Genomic DNA, 24,798 nt, shown 5'->3' with positions numbered 1-24,798 from the left:
AAGTCGACACAGTAATAGTAACAGGCAAATGTCTCTCCCTAGCTCAGAAAGCTAAAGTCTCACATACTAGATACTCTAGCCTTCATCTACCTACCATCTCCTTTTGAGGAGGCTTTAATCTGATCCTAAACCTTTCCCAAAGAATTCAAAGCAGGTGAGATCTCTGCGCCAGTCTTCCTCTTTGGATTTCCATCATGAGTCTCAGAAGAAATCTGTTCAGCCAAGAGCAGAGGTAGGAGTTCAGTACTTTTGTTTTAGTCATTTAAACTCAAGATCAAAAAAATGGAAGCCTGTGTATGTTTGGGTGACTATTTGACTCTGTCAGGGGGAGAGACAAAATTGTGAGACAAAAAAAAAAGAAAGAAAGAAAGAAGAAAAAAAAGAAAACCATATAATAAAAAGATAAAGTAAAGGATGATGCTTCTCTTAAATGTTGAGATAATTTATTTGTCTGAGTTAGGGGGCGAGGGGGTACTTTGAGTGTGTTCCCAATTATCTGGGGCAACTGCTTCCCTAATGAAAAATGCCAATGCTACCAAACATTTGACTTGAGAAAACAGGAATTTTTTTTTAAAGATTTTAATTATAAGTCTTCAGAATGAACAATGGTTTGTCTTACAAAAATATATTGAGAATTCTGAACCTAGATAGTTTTGTTGTTATCCAGAGGAACGATGCTATTGCTTCTGCTTCACTGTTTTTATCATTTCACCCAGACCCTTCAATGGAGACTGCTCTGTTTCTCACTGTCGACCATCTGTTGTCATCTACACCAAGGATCTACATAAATCCCTACTAGTTGTTGTACCTCAGGAATACCCCCTCTCAAAAAAAAAAAAAAATACAAAACCAAAAAAACATAATTGTTGAGGCTTTAAAACTTGGAGAAAGGGGAATGCATCTAAATATCCTTCCCTTCTCACTGCCACCCCCCGCCCCAATGCGGGCACAGGCACACAGCAACTTTCATCTATAATTTAGAAAATGGATGCAGTTCAGCAACAGTTAAAGACTAATTTCTTATGCTTTTTGTGCATTTACATAATTGATTCGCTAGATAATGCACTCTGCTTCCTTATTTAATAAACATGTTAATGATTTCAGACAATTACTCAAAACTGCCTACAAGTGTCTGCCTAAGAAAAGCAACAAAAAATAATTAAAATGAAAATACACACCAAAAGGCACATCCTTCATATCACATTACACAAGATATTAAGTCAATATGTCACCCTGTCACCAGTCACTTGCTACCTGCTGTTATACATTTATTCAAATTCTAATGTATTAGCTGAGGCTGATACATTGGTTAGACACCCAAGCGGGCCAACACACAGAGCGAGAGAATAAACCTGGTGCTTTGTCAGGGTAGAGGCAGTAAAATAGCAGCAGCAGAAGAGGGGGGAGACAATAAAACACGAGCTGGAAACAGAAGGTTGAAGCAGACATTTTCACAAGAAAACCCTCTTCAGGCTATTCATGGTGGGGGGCAGTCACGGGGGAACTAAATGGATTCCATTTCCTCTACCACCCCTGAGCACTCGAGAGAGGCAACCAGGCCAAACATCACAATAGGTCCAATCTTGGCAGATGCCTCATGCATTCTGGCCATTTTCAGGCTGTCTTATTTTATTCCCCAGAACTTTCAGATGAGTCAACCACAAAGCCATGGCCTGAAGCAGACATTTTCACCACCTGAGGGAAATGGGGGGGAGGGGCACTTAAGGAGCCCACGAGCTGGGTAGCTAGGACTCTGGCCCTCCATGGTATTTGACCAGACCACCTGAGCTTGCCTCTTCCAGGTCCTCCTGGACACCAAGTTGCTCAGGTACAGCAAGTCGTAGCCACCCTCCCTAGTGTTCCAGGAAGAGAGAGGAAGGTTACACCTGACAGGAACAAAAGGACACTAGACACAGAGCATGGAAGTTTCTAGCCCTGGCTAGAAGCTGGAAGATTCTGGATCAGGAAATCCTGGCTCTAGCCTCCCAGAAAACAGAACAGTTGGATATCAAGAAAAAAGATGAAATTATTTGAAAAAAGGGGCCTTCTATTAGTAACTTCTTATTCTATTAGAAAGGAAGGTACTGAGAGTAAAGAGACAGGGAGGCTTTCTTAACCAGGTGACCCCCCTTTCCTATTCCTAAGCCCAAGTGAGGGAGGCACCCACAATTTCAGTTCTCACATAGGAGTTCCTAGTCAGTAGCAAGTGTGTGTCTCCACTTTTTTTTTTTTTTTTAATAAGCTGCCTGCTTCATTTTAAGCTCATCCTGCTTCCAGCCTGGGAATCATGTGGAGGATATGATGAGAACAAGGACAGGGCAGAAACAAGGGCAGTTCATTCACCATCACCCTAAGAAATATGCAGTTTATCAGGAAGGTTAAGGAAAGCTGCCGAGGGACTTCAAACAAAGAGAGACAGGGTCTGATCTGCTTCCTGGAGCCATCACTCTGGCAACAAGGTGATATGAATGGGATGGAGATGCACAAGGAGGTCACATCAATCTAGATGAGAAGAGCCAAAGGTGTGGCCCAAGGCTATAGCAGTGGGGATGGAGTGAAGTGACCGGCGAGGGGAGGACCAAGGTTTGAAGTGATCAGGCCATGACAGCATGGGAGAAGAGGACGCTGGTCTCTAAGGGTTGGGGGTAAACAGAAGAGTAGAGGGGGTGGGGGGAGGAGACCTGAGGGGAGTCACAAGCTCTGCTTTGCACGCGTTGGGTTTCACGTGCCTAACGTACATCCAAACACAAGTGTTTGGAAGCCAGTGCTGGGCTTCTGGCTCCTAGTTTGACTTTCCCAGATACTATATAGTCCACTCAACTACAAAGGCAAACAAGGGTGATCTGTTACCTAGTTATCAAATCACTCTGCTCACTATCAGGAAGCTGGTCACTAGCCTCTGTAAACACATCCAAGGCATGAAATACAGTGGATCCGCTCCTATGGAACATTGTTCAAAGACCTAAGAAACTATTTAAAACCACCTCTCCTCTCCCAAAAATGAAAAGAGAACAAGAGAAACAGGATGGGGAGGCATAGCCTAAATATCTTATAGTATTCTTGCAATTTCATGGCCGATTCATTCAGGTCAGAAAGTGGAATAGATAATACCCTGAACCCAATGTTCAGTATCATTAAAAGGTCCTTATAACTCTACTCAGTAGTTAACTTAAAATCAGATTATGATGGCAAGCACATAGTCTGACTAGTCCAAGAGGGAAAGAGGCCTGGATGATCTTTCGGAAGGGCTTGTTAGATGGAGACTTCCCCCTTGCTAGCTCTGCTGGGATTTACATTAGGTAACTTGCTCTGTTCCCCTTGATGCTTCCAACACATGAACAGAAGCTCCATCTGGGGTTTCCAAATGCTGAGGTGTGGTTTGTTAAGCACGTGTAACTCCAGTGTTTGGGACTTCATCTAGTCAGCTGACTCTGTTCCTGTGCTATCACCTACAGAAAAGACAGCCCTATTTTCACCAGCCCCAATTTCTCACTGACTTCCATGAGAAATTCTACCATCCTCACTCTCTCTTGATCATTCATATTATAGACAATCTGTGGAGCCAGAGGGAAGAGTCCCCATTAGACCACCTCCTCCCCCATCTGTGCTCAGCTTAATTATCTTATGGTCCTCCTTGTCCCACTTCATCTACACAGAGATCTTATCTTCAGTTTGAACCCTGGGTCCTCCAAAGGGTTCATCCTCTCATCTAGAGAGCTCATCAGATGAAGTTCATTGAAAGAATGCCACCACCACCTCTAGATAAGAAGTTATTCCAGCTGCTAGGAAGATACTGTTTGCTCTAAAATAATATGTTTGTGCTTATTAATTTCTCCTACTTTCCTCCAGAGAGGATTTGAAGAAACTTACAGCAAAGGGCAGATATGCCATAAAAAAAAAAGTCAGTTCTGAAGAAAAGAGGAAGCCAATATACTGAACCCATACTGATCAATACAACTGTAGAGACTCCACATGAGCATTAGCCAGGAGCTTTTGGGTAGCCGCAACAGAAGGGAAAGAACTAGAAGGGAAAAATCATCTATTTCTTAGGGTCAGAAATGATGCAACATATCAATATCCCAGAGAAGATTTCACAACAGCTTTAAAAGGACATGGACTCCAAAAGCCAAATCATTAAGAACTCCCATTTCTTCTGTGACATTCACATGACTTCATCCTGTTTTATATACTACTCTCTTAATTATCTGGGGAAAGAACAGGCATTTGACTAAGAGTCAAGAGTTCCTGATGGGATGCCTAGTTCTGCCATGACTCACCAGGGATCCTTACGACAAACAGCCTCACCTTTCCAGTATAAAACAAGAGGCAAGAACCACATAGAAACTTTCTAGTTCCAATTGGACATGGTTTTTTATCATTTGTTTTTAGAGAGTTTAGGAATATCACACATGGTGAAACCCCTCTATATGTGGAGAAACAGGACTAAATTCCCCTCTTCAATTAACCCCGCTTTTATGTTTTTAGAGGTATCATATGACTTAAGAGTGTACTTCTGGGTCACAATAAGGCACATGTGACAAGGGGCATTCTATCACATTTATTAGAAGTAAAACACTTTAGAGAATCACTTGTTAAGCATCCACTGGCCTCATTTGGTTGATTCTGTTTAGGCTTCTAAAGCTCTGTATCAATTGCCATTCTTTAAAATGGAATGCACAATTTAAAAATAATTATTCTAGAGCCATCATTTGATTGCATATATGCATACAAACAGATCATCTTATAAATTTGGTCCATATTTAACGACCTTTCCCAGCCCTCCCTAGGCTAACACTATTATGTATAACAACCTTAATTTAAACCCCACAGTCAAAAGAAAACATCCCTAATGAAACACAATTTCAAATTAGAGTTAAATCTGTCTCCTAGACCAAAATATACAAAAAGGCTCTTGCTTATATTTTTAAACTTCATGTGACTTATTTAAAGATTCAAGGTTTTCACTGAAATGAGGCATAGATGACTAAACTTCCATTTAGGCTAAATAGTAACTCAGGAAGAATCTTACTGGTGCGCTGGGATTAGTGTCAGTACCCTTCATCAAAATACATGGAAACAAGATTGATTAGGAGAACCATACCTTTGTTTTGTTCTGTTTAAGGCCAGTGACCTGGGGGAGGGGAGGTGCTTGCAGGAAATCTGCCATTTCTCCACTTAAAGAGGGATCCAAAATCATTATGTTGCTTCAGTTGCCATTCAATGTTTTTTAAATTAAATGACACAGAATACCCATCTGCAGAAGTTTTAACTTCTTAGAAGGCAAAGACTCAACCTTATGGAGCAATAGTATACAGGCAGTGGAACTTCCCAGATCATCTGGCCCAGGATGGCAATTAAATTGCACACACACCATAACCTTCAACCCATTGTCCAATAACAGACATCAACAGCCAATCACAGATAGCACTGATCTACTCTATGCCTTCAATGTGGCTTCATTTCTTCTCAACAGAGCACTTCAGGCAGTTAATATCAATAGCACACTAGGTGAATGCTTTCTGCATTCTGTGATGTTCTCCAAGTCTAATGTTGAGGTGAAGACACAAAACTCCTAGTTCATTAAATGCAGAGTAGTTAAGCAAGGAGCCAGGATTATACTCCAAATGCTATATTTTTTACACAGTGCTCTTCCACTAGACACCAAGTGCAGCACTGTACGCTTAATATGCAATCTCTAAGTGGAACAAGTGAATAAATCAACATGTCCCTTGTGTTCTTTAGTGCCTTCCACTTTTCTTTCAGAAGACATGTATGGACCAATAATCCTAATTGTTATTAAGTCATATATTTGGGTACCAAATGAAGCTCAGTAGACAAACAATAAGTACTAAAACCTACTCCTGGATTCAAAAATACTGAAAATCCCACTTTAACACATCTCATGATGACCAATCCCAATATCCCACAAGTTAAACCCCACAGGATCCACATTGCACACCAGTCCGGACATTGCTACTATAGGCACCTGAAGCTGAATGTTCCCCTTCCAGGAACTGTCATTTTCAGTGTTAAATGGAGAGGTTCAAAGATCTGGTCTCTACCACCTTTTTTGATGATACAATTCATCAAACATTTAAACATTTAAATGCACCACCAGCATTTAATAGCCTACTGTAAGCAGAGCGCTGATAGGTACAAGGCAAAGATCATTAAACAAAACAGGGACACTCCCCTCCATTTCTTGTGTCCACTATTAGCACAAGCTTTGTCCTGCCACTTGCCACACTCATCGTAAACAAGGCCTGGTTTGCTTTGGAGTTGGCAAAAAGAACTGTTCATCTTTCTCCATCAAGCTGTCAGTCAGAGTAGCTTGGGAAAAATCCCAGTACTATTTCAAACACTCTCTGCAACTCAACAGTTTCTCTCCTTTCTGTGCAAACTAAAAACAAACAACTGCACCTCCTCGCCCCTCGCCACAATTTCCTGGTAGCGAATGATACACCAGGAAAGACAGCTGAGGAAAAGTAAATGCTATCGACAAATTTTATATTTTTTAAGTTTTAAGATTAGAGACACAGAGAGAGACGCAGAGACAGCACATGCACAAGCCACAGGAGAGGGAGAGAGAGAAGCAGTCTCACCTTGAACAAGGAGCCCAGTGTGAGGCTCCATCCTAGGACCCTGGGATCATGATTAACTGAGCCATGTAGGAGCCCCTATAAACACATTTTAAACTGACATCTGTTCTGATGTTGACACCTAAAACTCACATTCGCTTAAAAATTCCCTATTTCTTGAACTGGAGAAATAACTGAGCTCCTACCAACTCTCACTGATAAGAAGGGACCAGAAGAAAGTCACAATAGGCAAGTTCTGAAGGTGACAACGTTGCCAACCCACTGCAAAGTAAAGAATCATCATGGATGTGAAGGGTTACTTTCTTCTTAACCACACTTGGTGAGCACAAGTCCAATAGCTTCCTAAAACTTTGAAAAAATTGTGTTTCATTCAAGTATTTATTGAAACCTATTATGTGCTAAGTACTATTCAAGGTGCTAGGGCATTCAGCAGTGAACAAAACAGACTAACATCTCTGCCCTTACAGAGTTTACATTTACATAAAAGACCAGGAGAGCAGCTTTTTGGGACATCTGTCTATGCATCTGTCTATCCATATACTCAGGGATATTTGTTAGGTAACTACTTCATACCAGGCTCTATGTGAAGGTGGGAGGAAACCCCCTCCCCCCCCCAAAAAAACCCCAAAACCCCCCACGAGATCCTAACATGCACGCACTTACAGATAAACAAGCAATTCACTACAGAATAATGGGCTGCTTTAACAGAACTATGGGCAAAGGAGTGATCAATGTTCCTTGTATTTTAGAAAACAAGTCCCTGCTGAACTGGCTTTTGAAGGATGAATAGAATATACTATGGAAGTAGTAGACTACAGAAAAAAGGCTTCCTGACAGAGAACCACATCAGAAAAAGAGTTCCTGAGCACAGAGAGGGTTGGAAGACCCACTGGGGCATGGGTGGAAATCTGGAGGAAAGGATTCTGGAAGACAGCCTGAAGTTTCAAAGGGCTGGGTCTCAATGCTATGTCCAGGTGGTTTGCTCACTAATCTGGGCGAATGGCATGATGAACCCATCTCTGGTTAATATTCAAATAAGCTTATGCTCTTACTTCTTAAATGGAATGGGGTGATTTGTCCCTCAATATTTGATTCTCCTTCAATCCCCAGATGAATGAGAGAAATTCTGCTCAATTTTACCAGAAAGGGAAATGTGGGTGTGACTGGCCCAGGCTGGATGGGGCCCAACAGACTCAGAGCCACAGTATTTCCTTCCTTTCAACCACTTCACCCAGTGAGCAGCTGCTAACTCACTAGCTGTGCCAGAGAGACTCCATGGATCTGACGGCTGTTAATAGGCTTTATTACCTTGTTGAGTACCTCAAACTCCAGTTACTAATTACAGGGCACCGATGTGAATGTTTGGCTATATAATTTTTGTTAATTGATTTTCATGAGGGGATTTGGGCATGTCATACTCTAAATTTTCTTCTGGCTCTAAACTCCATGACTCTGCTCTATGGCTACACGCATCAGTAATGACCTTGGGTATTCTGAATTGCAGTTTTCTTCATGCATGGGCTCCCTCTTCAATTGCTCAGAACCCTCAGGAGTAACATGGTATACAAGGACACACAATGACATGGAGGCCTAGGCTGGAGTGGGACTCAGCCTTTATCACTCAGGTTGGCTAACATTTAGTGGTCTCTTCATAGTAGAGGAGATTTTGTAGGACCAAGCCACTTCCAGCCACTTGGACATCTTGCCCATAGTGGGCTCACTCATATAATCTATTGACAGAAAGCAGGTAGTTCTGCTCAATAGGCAGATTTCAAATGCTTACATCCTACAGTTGCTAAATAAGACTCTCCATTTCTCCCACCTTTCCCAATACTAAGGCCTTAGCCTGCCCCCTCTCTCACCCAACTTACCCTTCCACTTCCCCAAAGCCCATAACTAATTTTGAAGATATTGCTCCCTGCAAACATTTGGCTTTATTCTTTGGAGTCTTTGAAGGATACTCTTCCTCTTAGCATATCCTGTTTATAGAATGGGAAGGGGTACAAAAGGAAAAGGAAATACAGGTAGGACCCACAAATAAGCTGTTTTAATAGTTATATACCAGACATCCCTATCCCTAAGACCATCTGCAACCAAACAGGTTGCTCCTCTGTCAGACCCATAAGCCTTCTCACCCCCTAGTTTTCCAGGTGAAAAAAATCCCATTAACAAGAAACTGCAAACCACAGTACTCCATTACTAACCAAACCTCTGTGCAAAAGGTCTATGGACAGTATCTGGAATGGAAAGAAGTGGTTCTCAGTGACTCTAGAAGACTGGTCATTCCAGGCATGTCATGAGTCATTCATGGCTAGAAATAGTATGCCTTCTAAAGTTTTCAAATAATTAAAGATTCCAAAATAAATTAGAGGGATTGAAGGTCATTACCTAATAAAGCTCTTCTCAGTCCTATATTCTGTTAGGTTTCCTCAAATGGGAAAGAAAATGGTGGTTTTAGAGCTAGGTCACCCACTGTATCTAGGCCTCCATGTGCATGAGTATGCAACATGAAAAGGTCATTGGTTATGTTCTTATGTCTGCCATGTATTACAGCAGAAAATACATGTTGAGACCTTTGGCTGGCTGGAAGTAGAGAGTGATCTGAGAAATGTGAAAAATGATGGTCCTGCTTTACGTATTATGAAGGGAGTATCCACCCTAGGCACAGAGATCTTTGGGCAAATCAATGATGCAGACACTATCACTTCCCTGGTTCAAAATGTTGGAAGAAATATTTTAGGCCTCTAACACACCCAAATTCAAATGAAGGTACCAAGTGTTTCCACATTGAGAGGCAGAGAGAGAGAGAGAGAGAGAGAGAGAGAGAGAGAAGGTAAAGATCAAAGCCACAATAGTTTTTCTTTAAATGGATCCTGGCAATTTAGCTTTGGAGGCAGTCCTTGGGCTACAAGGTGACTGAAATCATTCCAATGGGTAAGATGAAACAAAATACACTTGTGTAGGATTCCTGACAATTTGTCTCCTCTTCAGCTATGAAGGGAAAAATTCCTAGTTTCCTCCAATAACATTAATTGCCCAACCACAGCAGAAACTTGACAAAGGTTGATGATGTGTTTAGATACAGCAAATGTAGTGAATCACTGGGCACAGCTTCAAGGATTCAAACACCTCACAAAAGCAGCTGTTTCTTCTTCTCGTACTCAAGGCGAAGGGAGACCCTAGCATTTCCATCAAGGCAAAGTACAAATGGGCAAGCGTGCCTTCTGGGCTTCGTTTTTCTGGAAACTGAGGTTAATTATACAGAGAAAGACGCTATTGATGCCTTAGAACCCAACAGGCAGGGTGTTAATCCAGTTGCAACTATTCACCCTCCTTACCTATGACTTTTTTGGAACAAATTCCCTTAAACATTTGATTTTTAAAAATCTCATAAGCTACTCAAAAGCCAAAGGGCTGTTCCTACTCTTTATTGGGTGAGAAGCCAGTTTCCTGGGGTTTTGTTTTGTTTTTGTTTTTTGTTAAGAGTATGAAGCAAAGGAAACAGGATAAAACAAGGTGAGGGGGGTAAGGAGTCAGAAGAGAGGTATTAACATTTAAATATCTGTTACCATTTTTAAGATAATTCTAGAGTTTTGTTATTCTTGAGAATGACCCAATACTATATGGGGAAGAGGAGTTGGCTGGAGAAAATAGGTTCCTTGAGTGTTTCTTTAATGCAAAAGAAATCAAGGGGAAGTTTGCCTTCTTCCCCCCTACTCATCACAGGCCAGCACCCCCTACAGTACATGAGTCATAAAATAGCTTCATGGAAGAGGCAGCTCCATGAAGTCTCCTCAGCTCTTCTCTATTATCTTCCCCAGAGACGGGAGAGGTGGCGCCAGAGAACAGCCCAGCAGGAATCTGTGGGCGTGAAAGGCAAACAGGAAGCCTGAGCCCCCAGGAGGTAGAGGCGGGTCTGGGAAGGAGGAAAATCTGGGTAACGATGGCATTCTAAGAGGCTATCGTTTATATTAGGGCCAGGAAATATGGCTGAGGCTTGGAACTGTGAAGACCCTCAGGGATCAACTTCTCCAGATTTGTCCACTTTACATAGGATGCTAAGGAGGAGATGAAAAGAGATTAAATAAGCTTGTTCAAGATCACATTTCGAGGATTTTGCACTGGCCCTTATCAAGGCTTTGCTTTTTAAGAGAAGGATTTTTCCAGAACGTAAAATACCACCAGTGCATATTGAGTCCAACACCATCCATCTTTTGTAATAAACGATAAGAAGGACATTCATAGTGAGGAATCCAGGGACTGTCAGAGCTTCAAGTCCCTTCTAAATCACCCGACCAATAGTATGATCAATACAGTTTCAAGGTAAAATTGATCCTTTTTCTCAGGCTTCAGAAAAACAACAAACAAACAAAAACTCCATAGAACACACATAGTAAATCTTAAACAGAATACTTAAGTTAGGGCCTGGTACATGGTAGGTGCTCATTACGTTGGTGTGATAAATGACCAAAACCAAATGCTTTGGTCAGAAGGCAATACATTATATCATCTGAAACATCAGGTTTTAACCACCTCTGGGGGGGAGGGGGAAGCGCCCCTTTGGCATCAGAGGATCCAGGCAATGCCGTGAATATAGAAAGAGACGAGTTCAGAGAAGTTCCATGATGGGCACAGTTAAAGAATTGTGTGATGCTGGGGAATTGACACCACTCTGTTTTACCTATCAATACGAAAAGTATTTTTAATGTTATATGTGGCAACTAAGCAATTGGTGATTATGAAAACAAATTGTAAAATGAATACCAGAAAGAACTAGGTATCTGTGCTACACAAATACCATTTGGTTCTCCTGGCACTTTGTACCAGCTTCATTTTACCACTTACCCCGTCATTCTCAAATAGCCAGGACAGAAGGGATCCCCCTCTCCAGACCACATGCTATGCACTATGGGCATTAGGCATCCCCACACGAAATAAGAGGTCTTTGTGACTGATTTTACATAGATCTGTGCCACTGGTGTATACAGCGAGTAGCCTTAGCCTAATGACTGCCACATGCTGGGCCATGCTTAAACAGCTCTTGAATAAGTGGACCTAGAAAGGCATGCATGGAAGAATAGATGAAAATGAAAGCAGCACTGGGCCAGTCACCCCATGCCTCACACCCACATCAGTAAAATTCCATGATCCGTGGAGCTGCAGAGAACAACAATGTCAGGCCTCGGAGGCATGTGTATGTTCCTTGCCTGGAGCCAAATCCCATCCCCTGGAGAGCAGGAGAGCCACAGTTCAATTCGTGGGAGGCCATGCCAAAGCCCTAACCCAGCTGCACATCGACTTGTAGGAAAACTCACCCAGTCCCCTTCCAAAAAAGAGTTTGCCATGACTACTCTCCCTAATGGGGTGTTGATCACATGTCAGACTTGGACGCCAAGTCCTTGTCCACGGGAGTGTGGGATGAGCAATCCCATCCTGACAGATGTGATCTCCAGAGTGCTTCAAGTGACAGTGTGGACTTTTCCACTCCTCTAGACAGCAGGAAAATACGTGCTGAGATGACCTGGCTTAAAGGAAGGTCTGACAGTCTCTTCCCTGGCAGGGTCATCTCTACTGGAGATGAGCCAGGATGTTTTTGCCAGTCCTGGGTCCTCCACTTTCTAGAACTGGTGGGGGATGGACAAGCTGCAGACCGGGACATTAGGTCTGCATTCCTTCTTGAGGGTAGCCAATACTTCTCAAAGGCACCTTTTTCTGACCTACTTGATGGCTAGGTCCCTCATTACTTCCTGGGCAACAATCTTTGCCTTTATTAAATCAACACTTTTTGGACCTTTGCTATGTACCAACCACTTTTCTAGGGCTGTACACATATCCACTTACTTACTCCTCATCCAATCCTTTGAGGTAGGTACTACTGCTTCTCCCAGTGGGCAGACACAATAACTGAGGCCCAAAGAGGCTAAGGAACAGCTCATGGTCTGGATGGTGGTGGGAACTGCCGTGTCAGCTGAAGCAATGTTTGATTCAAGTCTGGAGAATAAAATAGCTCCATTTCTGTTTAGGGGTGAGTCATTCTGAAATTCTCTATGGCATTTAGAGGATGGTGGCAGGGCTGGACAGGGGAGGACCACAGGAATAAAGTACATTGTTAATATTGTATTTGCATTATTATCAGCATCTTTAGCCGAGGACAGAGGATACAAAGGCAAGCACGGGACCCAAACATAGTAGGGGTTCTTGGCTGATTCAGCCTAAGTCATTCCAGAAGTAGACCTTGGTATGCTGCGAGCATAGAGGAACAGATAGATATACGAATAGGCAGAGAGATATATAGATAGAAATAGATATATTTACACAGAGGCCCTGTTTGATCTATTAAGAACCTCCTACCTTTCGTTAATTGGAAAATAACCAGCTCTTACAGGTCCTCCTACGCAGAATGAGAGGGGGGTAACTCAGCTCACATTAAGAGTTCCAGTTATTAGCCTTTTCGAAGAAAAGGCCACACCTTTTGTGACACATCTCCTCAAAGGTGGCTTTGCCTTTTTTCTATTTATCCAGCCACTCTTGCTGAACATTAAAACATTAAGCCATCATCTAACTGAGGTGATCAAATTTAACCCTGAAAATCTACTTGCTACTTTCTGATCCCTTTATCACCTAGAGCCATCCCTTTCTTCCATCAGAAGCCCTTGTCAAAAGCTGATAGCTATTGCATGCTAATTTCCCCACAAATACCTGATCTGAATTCTAAGTAATTAGCAAATCGGGGAACCTGCGAGATGCTGATCTCTTTTTATAACCACAGGAAAAAAAAAAAAAAGCTTTTTCACAGAGGATATTTTAGTTCAAGAACACTTCCAATCAGGAAACCTAACGTTGTGTTCCAAAATACCACGCTGTATTGCATCCATACATTTAGGCAACATATTGACAGGATAATAATGCACCTTCACATCAATCCTAATGCATTTTGAATGTGTCATGACAATAAGGTGTATACATTATGGGTGTTTTACCTATTTGGGCAGCAGGCCATAAGCAGGGACCAGCTATTACCAAATTCATTTTGTGAGGCTGTTTTCTATTGTCAATGAAAAGTGCAGGAATACGTACTATGTTCACAGAATTTTCCATTTTCATTTCAGGCTCTGAGGATGGGTACACCCAAATGATAAAAGACACAATTCCTACATAATTCTAGGGGAAGGGGAGAGATCAAACAATGATGTAATGGACTCAAAATTATTTGTTCTATCCCTTCTCTTCAGCTTAATTATGAAATGCGAACAAATACGGACCTACATCAGAAGGTTGTTGGGAAGATCTTTTTTTAAAAAAAGAAGTGAAAGTGCTCTCTCAAAGCATATGCTCTACTCTTACTGATAGGGCTCACTTATCCAAGAAGAGACAAAACCTACTTCAAACAAACAAAAAACAACAGCCAAGTAACAAACCTGCCTCCAATTACCAATGCGAGGAAAAACTGTTCCCTGTTTATAGACATTAGCTTGTTAGGTCTTTAGCCTAAGGTAACATATGTAAAGTAACTAGGAGGTGAGAAAGATAACTTTTTTATAATTTACAAGTTCATGTTACATTACATATTTTCACAGCATTGTTGTTTTAATACTGAACCAGATTTCACACTATAGTATCTTTATGAGCTTTAATATTCAGTAAATAAGCTTGTTCTTAGTACTTCAAACAAATGTAAAAAAAAAAAAAAAGAAAACAAAAGTCTCTGCAAAAAAGCCCCGGCATTCTACAAATGCTGAGAAAGGCACACTGGAGAGGATGCAGAGGCCTCGTGCTTGGTCCACTGCTGGTACTCAGTGACGGCTTGATGAATAAATGGATGAGTGCATGCACTGCAGAGGTGATAAGAAACAGTGGCAAATGGAGAATTTCAGAACTGCATGCTATTTTAGAGCTATCATAATTGATCATAGCAAAGACAATTCTGAGTGAGAAGTCTTAGGGGGTTATGAAGAGAATGGTCATCATAAATGAAGACATAAAAGTCAGTTAGTACAAAGAAAATTATTTTTTCATTGAGGCCCAACCAGAGCAATGAGTTGTTCAATGAGTGAATATTTCCACTGGAAATCTGGAAAGGACGTTTCTGGGAAATATACCAAGCTAACAAGGCACTTTGTACTGGGGAAAGCACAGATCTGCTTTGAACCAAGTTCCTACAAAAAGCCAGTGCATTCCAAAGAAACAACAAGGTATACATTTTGCTATATTGGGGGGCTGCAAACATGGGGGTCAACTTCTTACTCGGAAGTCCAATCTGTATAACTGGGAAAAGAGGAGTTGTTCTGGCTGAAGCAAGAGAGTAGGTGCTAAGGACTAAGGGGACTGTGGATTTCCTAGGAACCCCCACCCTCCCAGGCCCTTAGTAGTTCCAGGGAATAAGAAATCTGCAAGAGCAACGGTTATCTTTCTGAATTTCTCTTACTGATTTATAGTGATAAGGTGCAGAGAGGCAGGCAGCAACTACCTCAAACCAGCATTTAATTGTATTTAGGCAGCATGGTATAACAGAAGAAGAAATTGGATTTCTGAATTTAACAGATCTGGGTTCAGAAGTTGGGCCTGCCAATTTCCAGCTAGATTACCCTGGGCAAGTACAAAAACCTCTCTGAGCTCAGCTTGCCTTTTGTGAAGTAAGGATAAGTAACATTTATCTCGCAGATTGGTTTTGAGACCTTAATGAGATAATGTATGTGAATTCACATAGCATGTGCTCCATAAATATCAGTTTCCATCCTTTCCTGTCTTCTCTTCACGTTTCATTGTTTTAACGGTTTTTGGTCTCTACTATTGGGTTTGGTCACACAAAAGTACAAAAATAGAATCTCCAAAAGAAGTCCGTAAGTATTACTTGAATCTTTAAACATTAAACATCTTAGATTGTGGCTAGAATAGAAAAACTGAATACGCAAATTAGATAGGATTCTTTTCTCACAACCAAATATGAACTTCAAATCTGTTAGTCCAAAGACAAATTCGGCTCTCCAACCTACTAAGGCCACTTGAAAACAAGAAACAACTCCTGAGGTCCGAATAAGACCACAGTGATAAACTGTGGTAACACTAAGATTATAGTACCACCAGTATGGATTGTATACACAGCCAGTGAAAAATCATTCTTTTGACCTATTTTTAACTATATGGGAAATGCTTAAGCTAGAATATGTAATGCAAAGGGCAGAATATAAATACACAAACACAGAAATGCATATATTTATATATACAAATATTAGAAGTGCTCATTGCTAGGATATTTTGTTATATTCCAAGATGAGAATATGATTTATCTATAAGCAGAAAGAAATTAAGGATGGCTTTTTAAAAAGATTTTATTTGTTTATTGTAAGAGTGCTAGCATGAGCTGGAGGGGGCGGGAAGGACAGAGGGAAAGAGACAATCTCAAGCAGACTCCACTATGAGCGTGGAGCCCGACACAGGGCTCGATCTCATGACCCTGAGATCATGACCTGAGCTGAAGTCAAGAGTCCAACGCTTAACCAACTGAGCCACCCAAGCACCTCTCAAAATTTTTTAAATGAACAGAATTCAAGGGTTGGCTCACCTAGGCCAGGTACCGTTTTTATGGCTTAAGAAACAGAGGTCCAAGATGAAAGTTAAGTGTTTTATCTATGGTCCCACCATTAGTGAAAGAGCAGAAACCATAAACAAGGTCTCCAGACACATAATCCAGTCCTTCTTCAGCTGCATACAGGCTACTCTGGCCAGCTCCATAGCTGGGCTTTCTGTTGCTAGTTTCCAGCTATTGAAATCTACCTTCCAATTCTTCAACCTAACACCAGAAACAAGGCCACTATTATTGAGGAATATGACAGAACACAGAATGGTCTTATGCTTCATTCAATAGGGTCTGAACAGGCCTTCCAATCTATGTGTCACTTAATACACCCAGTGGAATACTCCTAGAGTGCACGGACCCAACAGATGATGGTCAGCCAATGAACAAATGACTGCAGATAGCTCGAGAAACACATTCAACGTAGTTCCACTTCGTGATTTCTTCTAGTCCAATGGTTTTATCAAAATTCTACTTAATGTTTTCCAATTATCTGTTTCTCCATTTATTTGTATGTTCATATATATCCATTGCTTCAATATCAGTATACCAAAGCATGGAAGGCTACCTAGGAATTCAACAGTCCAGGGTCCTGGGTCCTCGAAGAGAAACCACGGGGATTAGTGTTCCAGGACACACCAGCTGGTCAGGCTGTCAGAGGCTGAAGACCAGTGCCATGACAGGACAGGGCACTTAAGACTCTGTTCGGAGGCAAGTCAGCATTCCAAAAGCCAGGAAGAGCAGGACATGCAGAAGGCTGTACAATCTGACAATATACAAAGAAAGAAAATGGCACCAGCAACCAACACATAGACACAAGCCTAACGTTCAAGTGAAAGCAACTCGTCCTTTGCACTTCCTGCTAGAGAAGGGAGACTAAGGGAAGAGACAGGAGGAAATAGGGACCAAATGTGTGGCAAGCAGGATACACAGGTGAGACATGAAAGCAATGGCAGCTGGCAAGGAAGTAGAGCAATCACAGCTACTCGTTTGATCTGAAGCAAAGATGACTTCTACAGAGTTTCTCACAGGAAATCGGTTGTCCTCATCTCGTCTCAAAACCTCACACAGCTGGCCTACCACCATATCTAACATTAATGGACAACCTTTGATATGCAAAGGACTGCCCTGAGCTCCTTACAGATCGGCTCTTTCCAAAAAGGCGTTGCTATCTCATGATTTATATCGAGAAATTTCTCTCCATTTATATGGAGAGAAAAATGACTTGTTCAAGGTGACACAGACTAACTTGATCCAAATGAGTAGGATTAGAGGCTGGGCTCAATTAACTGCTATATTATCTAAGTACATAGATACCAAAGTAAGCCCCCCCACCCCCCCAAAAAAATTCTTACGATGGGAGATCTCATCTCTCAAGAAAGTACAGATGTCCCTGTTACTGCAACAGCCGATGTGCTTGCCGTGGCTCAGTGACCTTTCTCAGATCAGAAACATGTGGAAAGTACATTCTTAATTATCATTAATATATTAACATGTGCTTTTTCCTGACAGAGTAGAAGGTTTCCTCAGCATCTTAAAGATATTCCCCACATTTGTTGTCTTTCTGTAGTCTCCAAACCCAGAAATTGCCAGAGTTGCTGGCAGGCCGCTGATTTTCATATGGAGTAAATCCTCTCTACTTTAGACTAATTAGGCAGTAAGGGGGTGGAAGATCAGCAGATTACAAGAAAAAAAAAAGTTTGCTTTTTCCTGAACCATCAGGTGTCACTCTTTTTATCAAGAATACAAACCCAGATAACACAGCCTTGCCTTGCAGAGGTCCTGCTTTAATGAAAAGGCAAGAAGGATTTGTAATTAGCACATCACTTTGCACACACTTAAATACCTGCTAGCACTTTGCTCCCGTGCACCTGCTTTGGTGGGGGGGGGGGGGGGCGCTTTCCTCTTGAGCAGAGCTAGTGACACTTGGCTCTACCTCTCACACAGTTATCACCAATTCTGCATCAGTAAAGCCTCAATTCACACATTTTTCCCCCCTTACCAGATCTGCAGATTATATAGAGGTTTCCTGTTAAGGGCTAAAGATCTGGAAGCTGAAAGACTGATTCCTGAAAAATGAGCAGAGGTATGGAGGGGTAACAGAAAAATACCATTGTTGCAGGCAATTATGAAGTGCTTTCCAAAGAAGCACCACAAAGTCCTGAGTGCTCAATATAAAGACTACTGTGCTACTTCCTGTACAGCAGAGAAGCTTTTCCAAGACAGACTCGGAGCCCTGCCCCATGTCACCCTGCACTCTGTACGGCCTCCACCTCCCACAGTGCCTTCACATCCACCCCCAAGCTCCCACAGAGAGATAGGCTTCCCATTTCTCTTTCTCTTCCCAGGTCCTCCTCACAAACCCCAAAGAGTAACGGTATTTAATTGTGAACACAGCATTTGTGTGTGGTAGAAAGCACAGTTTCATTTCTTTTCACCTTCCTGCTGCTTCTGCGGGGGCAGGGGTGAGGGGGGGTGGAAGAGAGCAGCATCCCCATGTCAACACCACCCCAGGCACCCAGGGATAGCAGTCAGTTTTCCACCAGCTTCGGGAGGGCTTTCAATCACAAACTGATTATGGATGTAACTCCAATGGTCATCCTTTAGGGTTATTTCTTGCGGGAATTATAGCCTCATCTTCTCAAACAGTTCAAAACCAGCTGTGTGTATCTAGGTCTACTCTTATTCTCAGAGCACTTCTGTGATTTTATAGCTGCTACCGCTCAGAGTCTAGATCTCTGTCTCATTCATTCTTTTGATTTGATGTTTTTATCCTAAACCAAGGCGAATGGCTGGTGTTTCCAAATTCTCTTTTCTAAAACAACCCTGACCCCAGGGAAATACCATTCCCAACTCCAATATTCAAAACAGATCAAAGGCAGGCTGCTTGATTAGAGCAGAGCTGGGACTGGGATCCCACCAACAGCCCCGACCTTGGAGAACCCTAGGGTTCTATGGATCACTAGCCACAGAGGTACAGAACCCTGAGAGTGAAAACACAAGATTAAAACTTGGAGAAGTTGTTATCCACAGTTACTGTCTGCCAAAAGCTAACACAGTCATAAAGGATGTTTTCTCTCACATCTCCATGACCAGATTGATTCCCCCACACCCTCCTTACCAACAGTTATCTGAGCCAAGGTATGTTCACCTCTTCTAAGCCCTCCTTAGAATTACAGAGAATGAAAAAGTCTTATTTGCCAGAAGATGTCTCGAATTGGCTGCAGGGATCACCTTAGCCAACCCCCCCTCAACACACACACACACACACACACACACACACACACACACAGAATCGGCTCCATCTCCAACTCTTCTTCCATTCAAAATCCAGTCTTTGTTATAATGACATCTAATCAGGCTGTGGAATCAGCTGAAATGTGGGCTTCTGTAAAAATCACTGCTCATTCCGTACTCAGCAGTTAAGTCTCTTAAATGCCAACCTGGTAGGAATTAAGAAAATTTTCTTCTTCATTACAAGTCTCAAAGCTATGAGTGCTCTCAATCTCCAGCTGAAACCAGGTATTTGTGTATTCCAGAGGCTATAAATGTTCTTTCTCAGTCTACAGGATTTTCACAATTTTGAGGTACTCAAAGAAGCAGTGTCCACATCATTTGAGAGGTCTAGTTTAACACAAAGATATTCACTTCCTTTTCCAGATATTTATAAACCTTTAGAGGTCTTTGGAGGCGTAGATTACTCAGCTATCTTTTTTAGCTTGGAAAGTTGAAAGTCTACAACCAAGACTCCCAGTCAACTAGCCCTACAATTTGGCTGGGGGAGCACTAGGTGGCGATAGTGTGCCACAACCCAGAATGAACCCAGCTAGGCTCAGTAGTTTCCTGGTTTCCAGTATCCAAACAAAAACCACCTCTTAAAGTCCTCAGGAATCCCCTACCACATTTGTTCATTGATTCATTCATTCTAGATTTTATTTATTTCTACATGAGACACACACGCACAGAGGTAGAGACCTAGGCAGAGGAAGAAATGGGCTCCCTGCGGGGAGCATGATGCAGGACTTGATCCCAGGACCCCGGGATCATGCCCTGAGCCGAAGGCAGATGCTCAACCACTGAGGCATCCAGGCGCCCAATCCCCTACCACATTTGAAGTGTTACTTCTCTGAGTACAGCATTTCAAAAATCCACCTCTGCATTAGGTTCCTCCATCTGTAGAATTCAGCATCAAGTCTTAAGCCTGGCACTCTGGATACTCCAAAGTGACGCCGCCCACACCACACTCAGCCCCCACTACTTTCCTACAGAGTCTTCCTATCACAGCCATGCCTGAGTCCAGGCTGCTGTGCATACACACAGACTCAAGAACGTTCCTAACACTTCGTGCTTCTATGCATTTGCTCTTGCTCTTCTCAAGTGTTCACAAGTGCCCTGACAGCCACCCCATCCTTTCAGGCACCAAGAAAGTACTCCGAAATCTTGGCTTAGACAAAACTCCTCCAAACGGATGGTAAAGCCCAGCGTTCTGTTAGCTTTGTGAATACATTAAGCGTTGTTCTCTGTAGATAATTTGTAAACTATAGATTAGCCAAAAGAATTTTAACAAAATGCCTGCAGCTTCAAGACTCAGAGATAGCCACTTGATGGTATTAGGGTATATTATCTATTTATCTTGGCATTTTAAGGTAAGCGTGTGTGTGTTAATAAGAACTGGGTCACCTAACCTGCTTTATCCACTTAGCTATATCTTTTGAACATCTTTCCATGTCATTAAAAACACATGAGGCATGTTAGGATTCCTTCTCCCCAGGAGGCAATGCAGAGTGGTGGAAAGTACGCTGGGCTTGAAACCAACACACGGAGTTTCAGTGCTGGTTTTGACATGTACTTGCGGTGTTTGGGCAAGTTATTTAACCTCTCTGAGCCGCCTCCTACATGACAACGCAATGTTTACCTCAGTCTCTGGCTGCCTATAGGAGAGAATTTATGTGACTATGTCTAGCAGGGAACCAGCCTCAGAGTGACCCTCAATTATTCATTTTTTTCCTCTTCACCTTAGTGTGATTTTTTTTAAAGATCCTTTTTATTCATGAGACATACAGACAGAGAGAGGCAGAGACCTAGGCAGGGGGAGAAGCAGGCTCCTCGAGGAGAGCCTGATGCAGGACTCCATCCCAGGACCCTGGGATCATGACCTGGGCTGAAGGCAGATGCTCAACCACCGAGCCACCTAGGCATCCCTTAGTGTGATTTCGTTATACTTCCAACTTCCACTATTCTTTATGCCTCCCTGGGACTCTATCTTCCTGGTTCTTACTGTAGAAGAAATTTGAACATGCTGTACCCTCCTACCACGGCATAAGACAATTCTTGAGGGTGGGCCTGGTTAGATTCCTCCACTGGCTCCTGTAACCCCTAGCACAAAGCTCATACCCTGTAGGTGTTCCCTGCACTGGGTCTTGTTTTACCTTAAATACCACCATTCTAGGCTCTTCCCTCTTACATTTCCAAGCAAACCTTCAAAGAACGACTGGGATTCTTTGGGGCCTGGCCTTGACTTAATATTAAAACAGTCTGGTGCTTGGCTCCTGACAGTGCCTCCATGCTGGGCATCATCCTCCCCCCACCAGCCCAGCAGCTTCTCTCCTGGCAGCCAGTCCTGCTGCCTCTTCTCAAGACTCCTAGTCTCTCTGATCCCAGAGGACAGGCCTGCAAAGTGAGAGGGAGAACAGCATCTCCTCTCTGCCTGGCTCTTGCACCAGGAAACTTTGGTAGGGAGCTAAACCACTCTAAGGCTTTCTTCAGCCTTGTAAGGCTTTCTTGACCTCAGTGTTTCTTATTGTTTTTTCCACCCCCTTTTCATGAAAACACACTTTCTTTTTGGCTCTTTTTCAATCAGCTGATGGATCTGTATTGGATACTAAAACCACTTCCTGTTTTCCCCTCAACACCACCCCTAGAAACTGCCTTTCTTACAAACTGCCTTTGAGAAAAGTAAACAGAGGAGCCTGGGTGGTTCAGTTGGCTAAGCGTCCCACTCTTGATTTCAGCTCAGGTCATGATCTCAGGGTCGTGAGATCGAGCCCCGTGTTGGGTTCTGTGCTGGGCGTGGAGCCAGCTTAAGATACTCTCTCTCGGGATCCCTGGGTGGCACAGTGGTTTGGCGCCTGCCTTTGGCCCAGGGCGCGATTCTGGAGACCCGGGATCGAATCCCACGTCGGGCTCCCGGTGCATGGAGCCTGCTTCTCCCTCTGCCTGTGTCTCTGCCTCTCTCTCTCTCTCTCTCTATCATAAATAAATAAAAATTAAAAAAAAAAAAAAGATTCTCTCTCTCTCCCCCTCGCCCTCTCTTAAAGAAAAAAAAAAAAAACCGCAAACAGCTCACATTAAGGATACAGTACCCTTGGGAAGAAAAATTCACCTGATTTCACCACAACATTCAGTCTGATGTGAACCTTTCTGCCGACTCTGCTAGGACAGTAAAACAGAAAAGTCCGGAAGGCAGTGTACTAAGCCAGACACTACTCCTGGAAAGGTGCTGAGTATCATAATAATTCCAAGCCGGGCTGTGGAGCCAGACTTGGGCAGGTTCCCTGTGGTGCCTCTTCCTAGCTGAGTGAGTGACCTTAGGGGAGTGGCTCCGGTCTTTCCAAACACCAGTTCCCCCACCTGTCAAATGGGGACAGTCTAAGACTTTCTATATCACTTTTCAATGCCAGTGAAACAAATCGCCACAAACTCAGTGGCTTAAATCAGCATAGATGTATTACTTACAGTTCTGGAGATCAGAAGCCCTCAAATCAAGGTGTTGGCCGGCCGTGTTCCTTCCAGAGGCTCTGGAGAAAATGCATCTTCTTCCCTTCCCAGCTTTCTGAGGCTACCTGCAATCCGTGCCTCATGGCCCTTCCTTCTATCCTCAAAGTCAGTAGGGCAGCAGCTTCAAGTTTCTTACTCAGCCACCTCTTCCCCCCAACCTGCCCTCTGCTTCCCCCAGGAGAACTCTCCACTACCTCTGAGAGGCCTCCTCCTTATAAGGTCCATGTTACACTGGGCCCACCCAGATCATCTAGGATAATCTCCCATCTTGACTTTAGTTTACCCCATCTGGAAGTAACATATTTACAGGTTCCAGGATTAGGGTGGGGACATAGAAGGGCATAATTTTGCCATACCACCCGGAGTTATGAAAGTATAAGAAGAGCACAGGTATAGTCCTCAGAACACTGCCTGGCACACTGAAAAAGCTCAAGATATATCGGACATGATTACAGCAGTATAGTAGCACTGGCAATGGTAAGAGGAGTGGATGGTAATGCTTACTGAGGTAAACTGAGGTCATGTGGTTCACATTTTAATGGGAGCAAAAGAAAGTATTACTGGGGCTAAAACCCAGAGACATCCTTCATAGTTTTATACCCTCAATATTTTTTAAAACACTGGGGCAGCCCCTAGGCACTACTTTTCATTCCTCATAGTAAGACTTAGGTTACACAGTTCATTTGGCTCATACAGCTAGTGACAAGCAAGGGCAAGATTTGATCCCACTTCTGTCCAACTCAAGAGCCAATCCTCCTTCCAAGCACCAGGACACAGCAACATACCAGTTCCTCTGCACCCAGGCCATCAGAACCGTACCAACGCTGCCCCACTGTCAGCAGCACACCCTCTCAGGACAGGAAGCAGGATCGTGACTCTCTTTATCCACCAGAGCTCCACACCCATCGGTGGGCATGCAGGACGTAGGCCATGATGCCCTTGTTATTTTGCAAGGAACCAGAGAGCCCAGTCGAGATTAGTAAGTGCCTCTCAACCCTGAGCAAAAATCAGAATCACCTGCAAGGCCAAAGAACTCACCCTAGGCCCCAGACTTCAGGAGGTCTTAATTTGCATTTCGAGGAAGCACCCAGGAGTTCCTGCTGCTGCTTATCTGGGCCCACACTTTGAGAACCATTATTCTAAAGCAATACATAGGCAAATTTATGAGAACACAACACATTGCTCAGATGTGTGGTATCAGTGTTCAGTGGTCCCCACCCACGCTTCCCACTTTCTGATTTCCACAGAGCTGCTTGGGTCATTTGACTAACACTGCCCAGTAGAGCAGAAGGTAGAGGGGACCTCTTCACGAAAGCTACAACTCATGGCTCACTTTCCCCCACTGCTCCTCCTGGTGACCTCCAACAGAAGCCTTGGCTTTATCATGTCTTCAGAAGAGAGGCCTGGATCACCTGTCCTCCCAGTCTCTGCACCTGGGCCGAACAATGAGAAACAACACAAGACACCAAACATCATCTTTGGAAGTAAGGCAGCCGGGAAGAAGATCAAATCTTTAAAAGAGTAGTTCCTCAGGCCTCCAGTCCTCAAGACCTCACCCATAGCCCCAAGTCATGAATTTTACCAGGGTTCAAGGAATTCAGGTGCACAACTGTGCTTCTGTGGTATTCTTTAGACATGACCCCATAGGCTGAAGGGCACGCCTATTAGCGTATTTTTAGAACAGCTGTTGATGAGGATTTTTAAGTTTTGCTCAGGGGACTAGTTGTAATGAGGAGCATTTTATGAGAACAATACATATTGTAGACATCTGAATATATTTCCATGAGAAAATAAGGATGAAGGAAACAAAAAGATAGTATAGTGTTCTTACACGGGAGATGAATATTT

General features: G+C 43.0%; 1 protein-coding gene across 1 annotated transcript in view; it reads right to left on the bottom strand.

Moving 5' to 3' along the window:
• Nucleotides 1–24,798, bottom strand: part of RORA (RAR related orphan receptor A) — a 702,197-nt gene that overhangs the window by 621,847 nt on the left and 55,552 nt on the right. The window lies entirely within an intron of this gene.

This window comes from Vulpes lagopus, chromosome 2 (genome assembly GCF_018345385.1).
Source record: "Vulpes lagopus strain Blue_001 chromosome 2, ASM1834538v1, whole genome shotgun sequence".
NCBI classification, from domain to species: Eukaryota; Metazoa; Chordata; class Mammalia; order Carnivora; family Canidae; genus Vulpes; species Vulpes lagopus.
The sequence above is the reverse complement of the archived record's forward strand: the minus strand, read 5'-3'. Positions and strand labels throughout refer to the sequence as shown.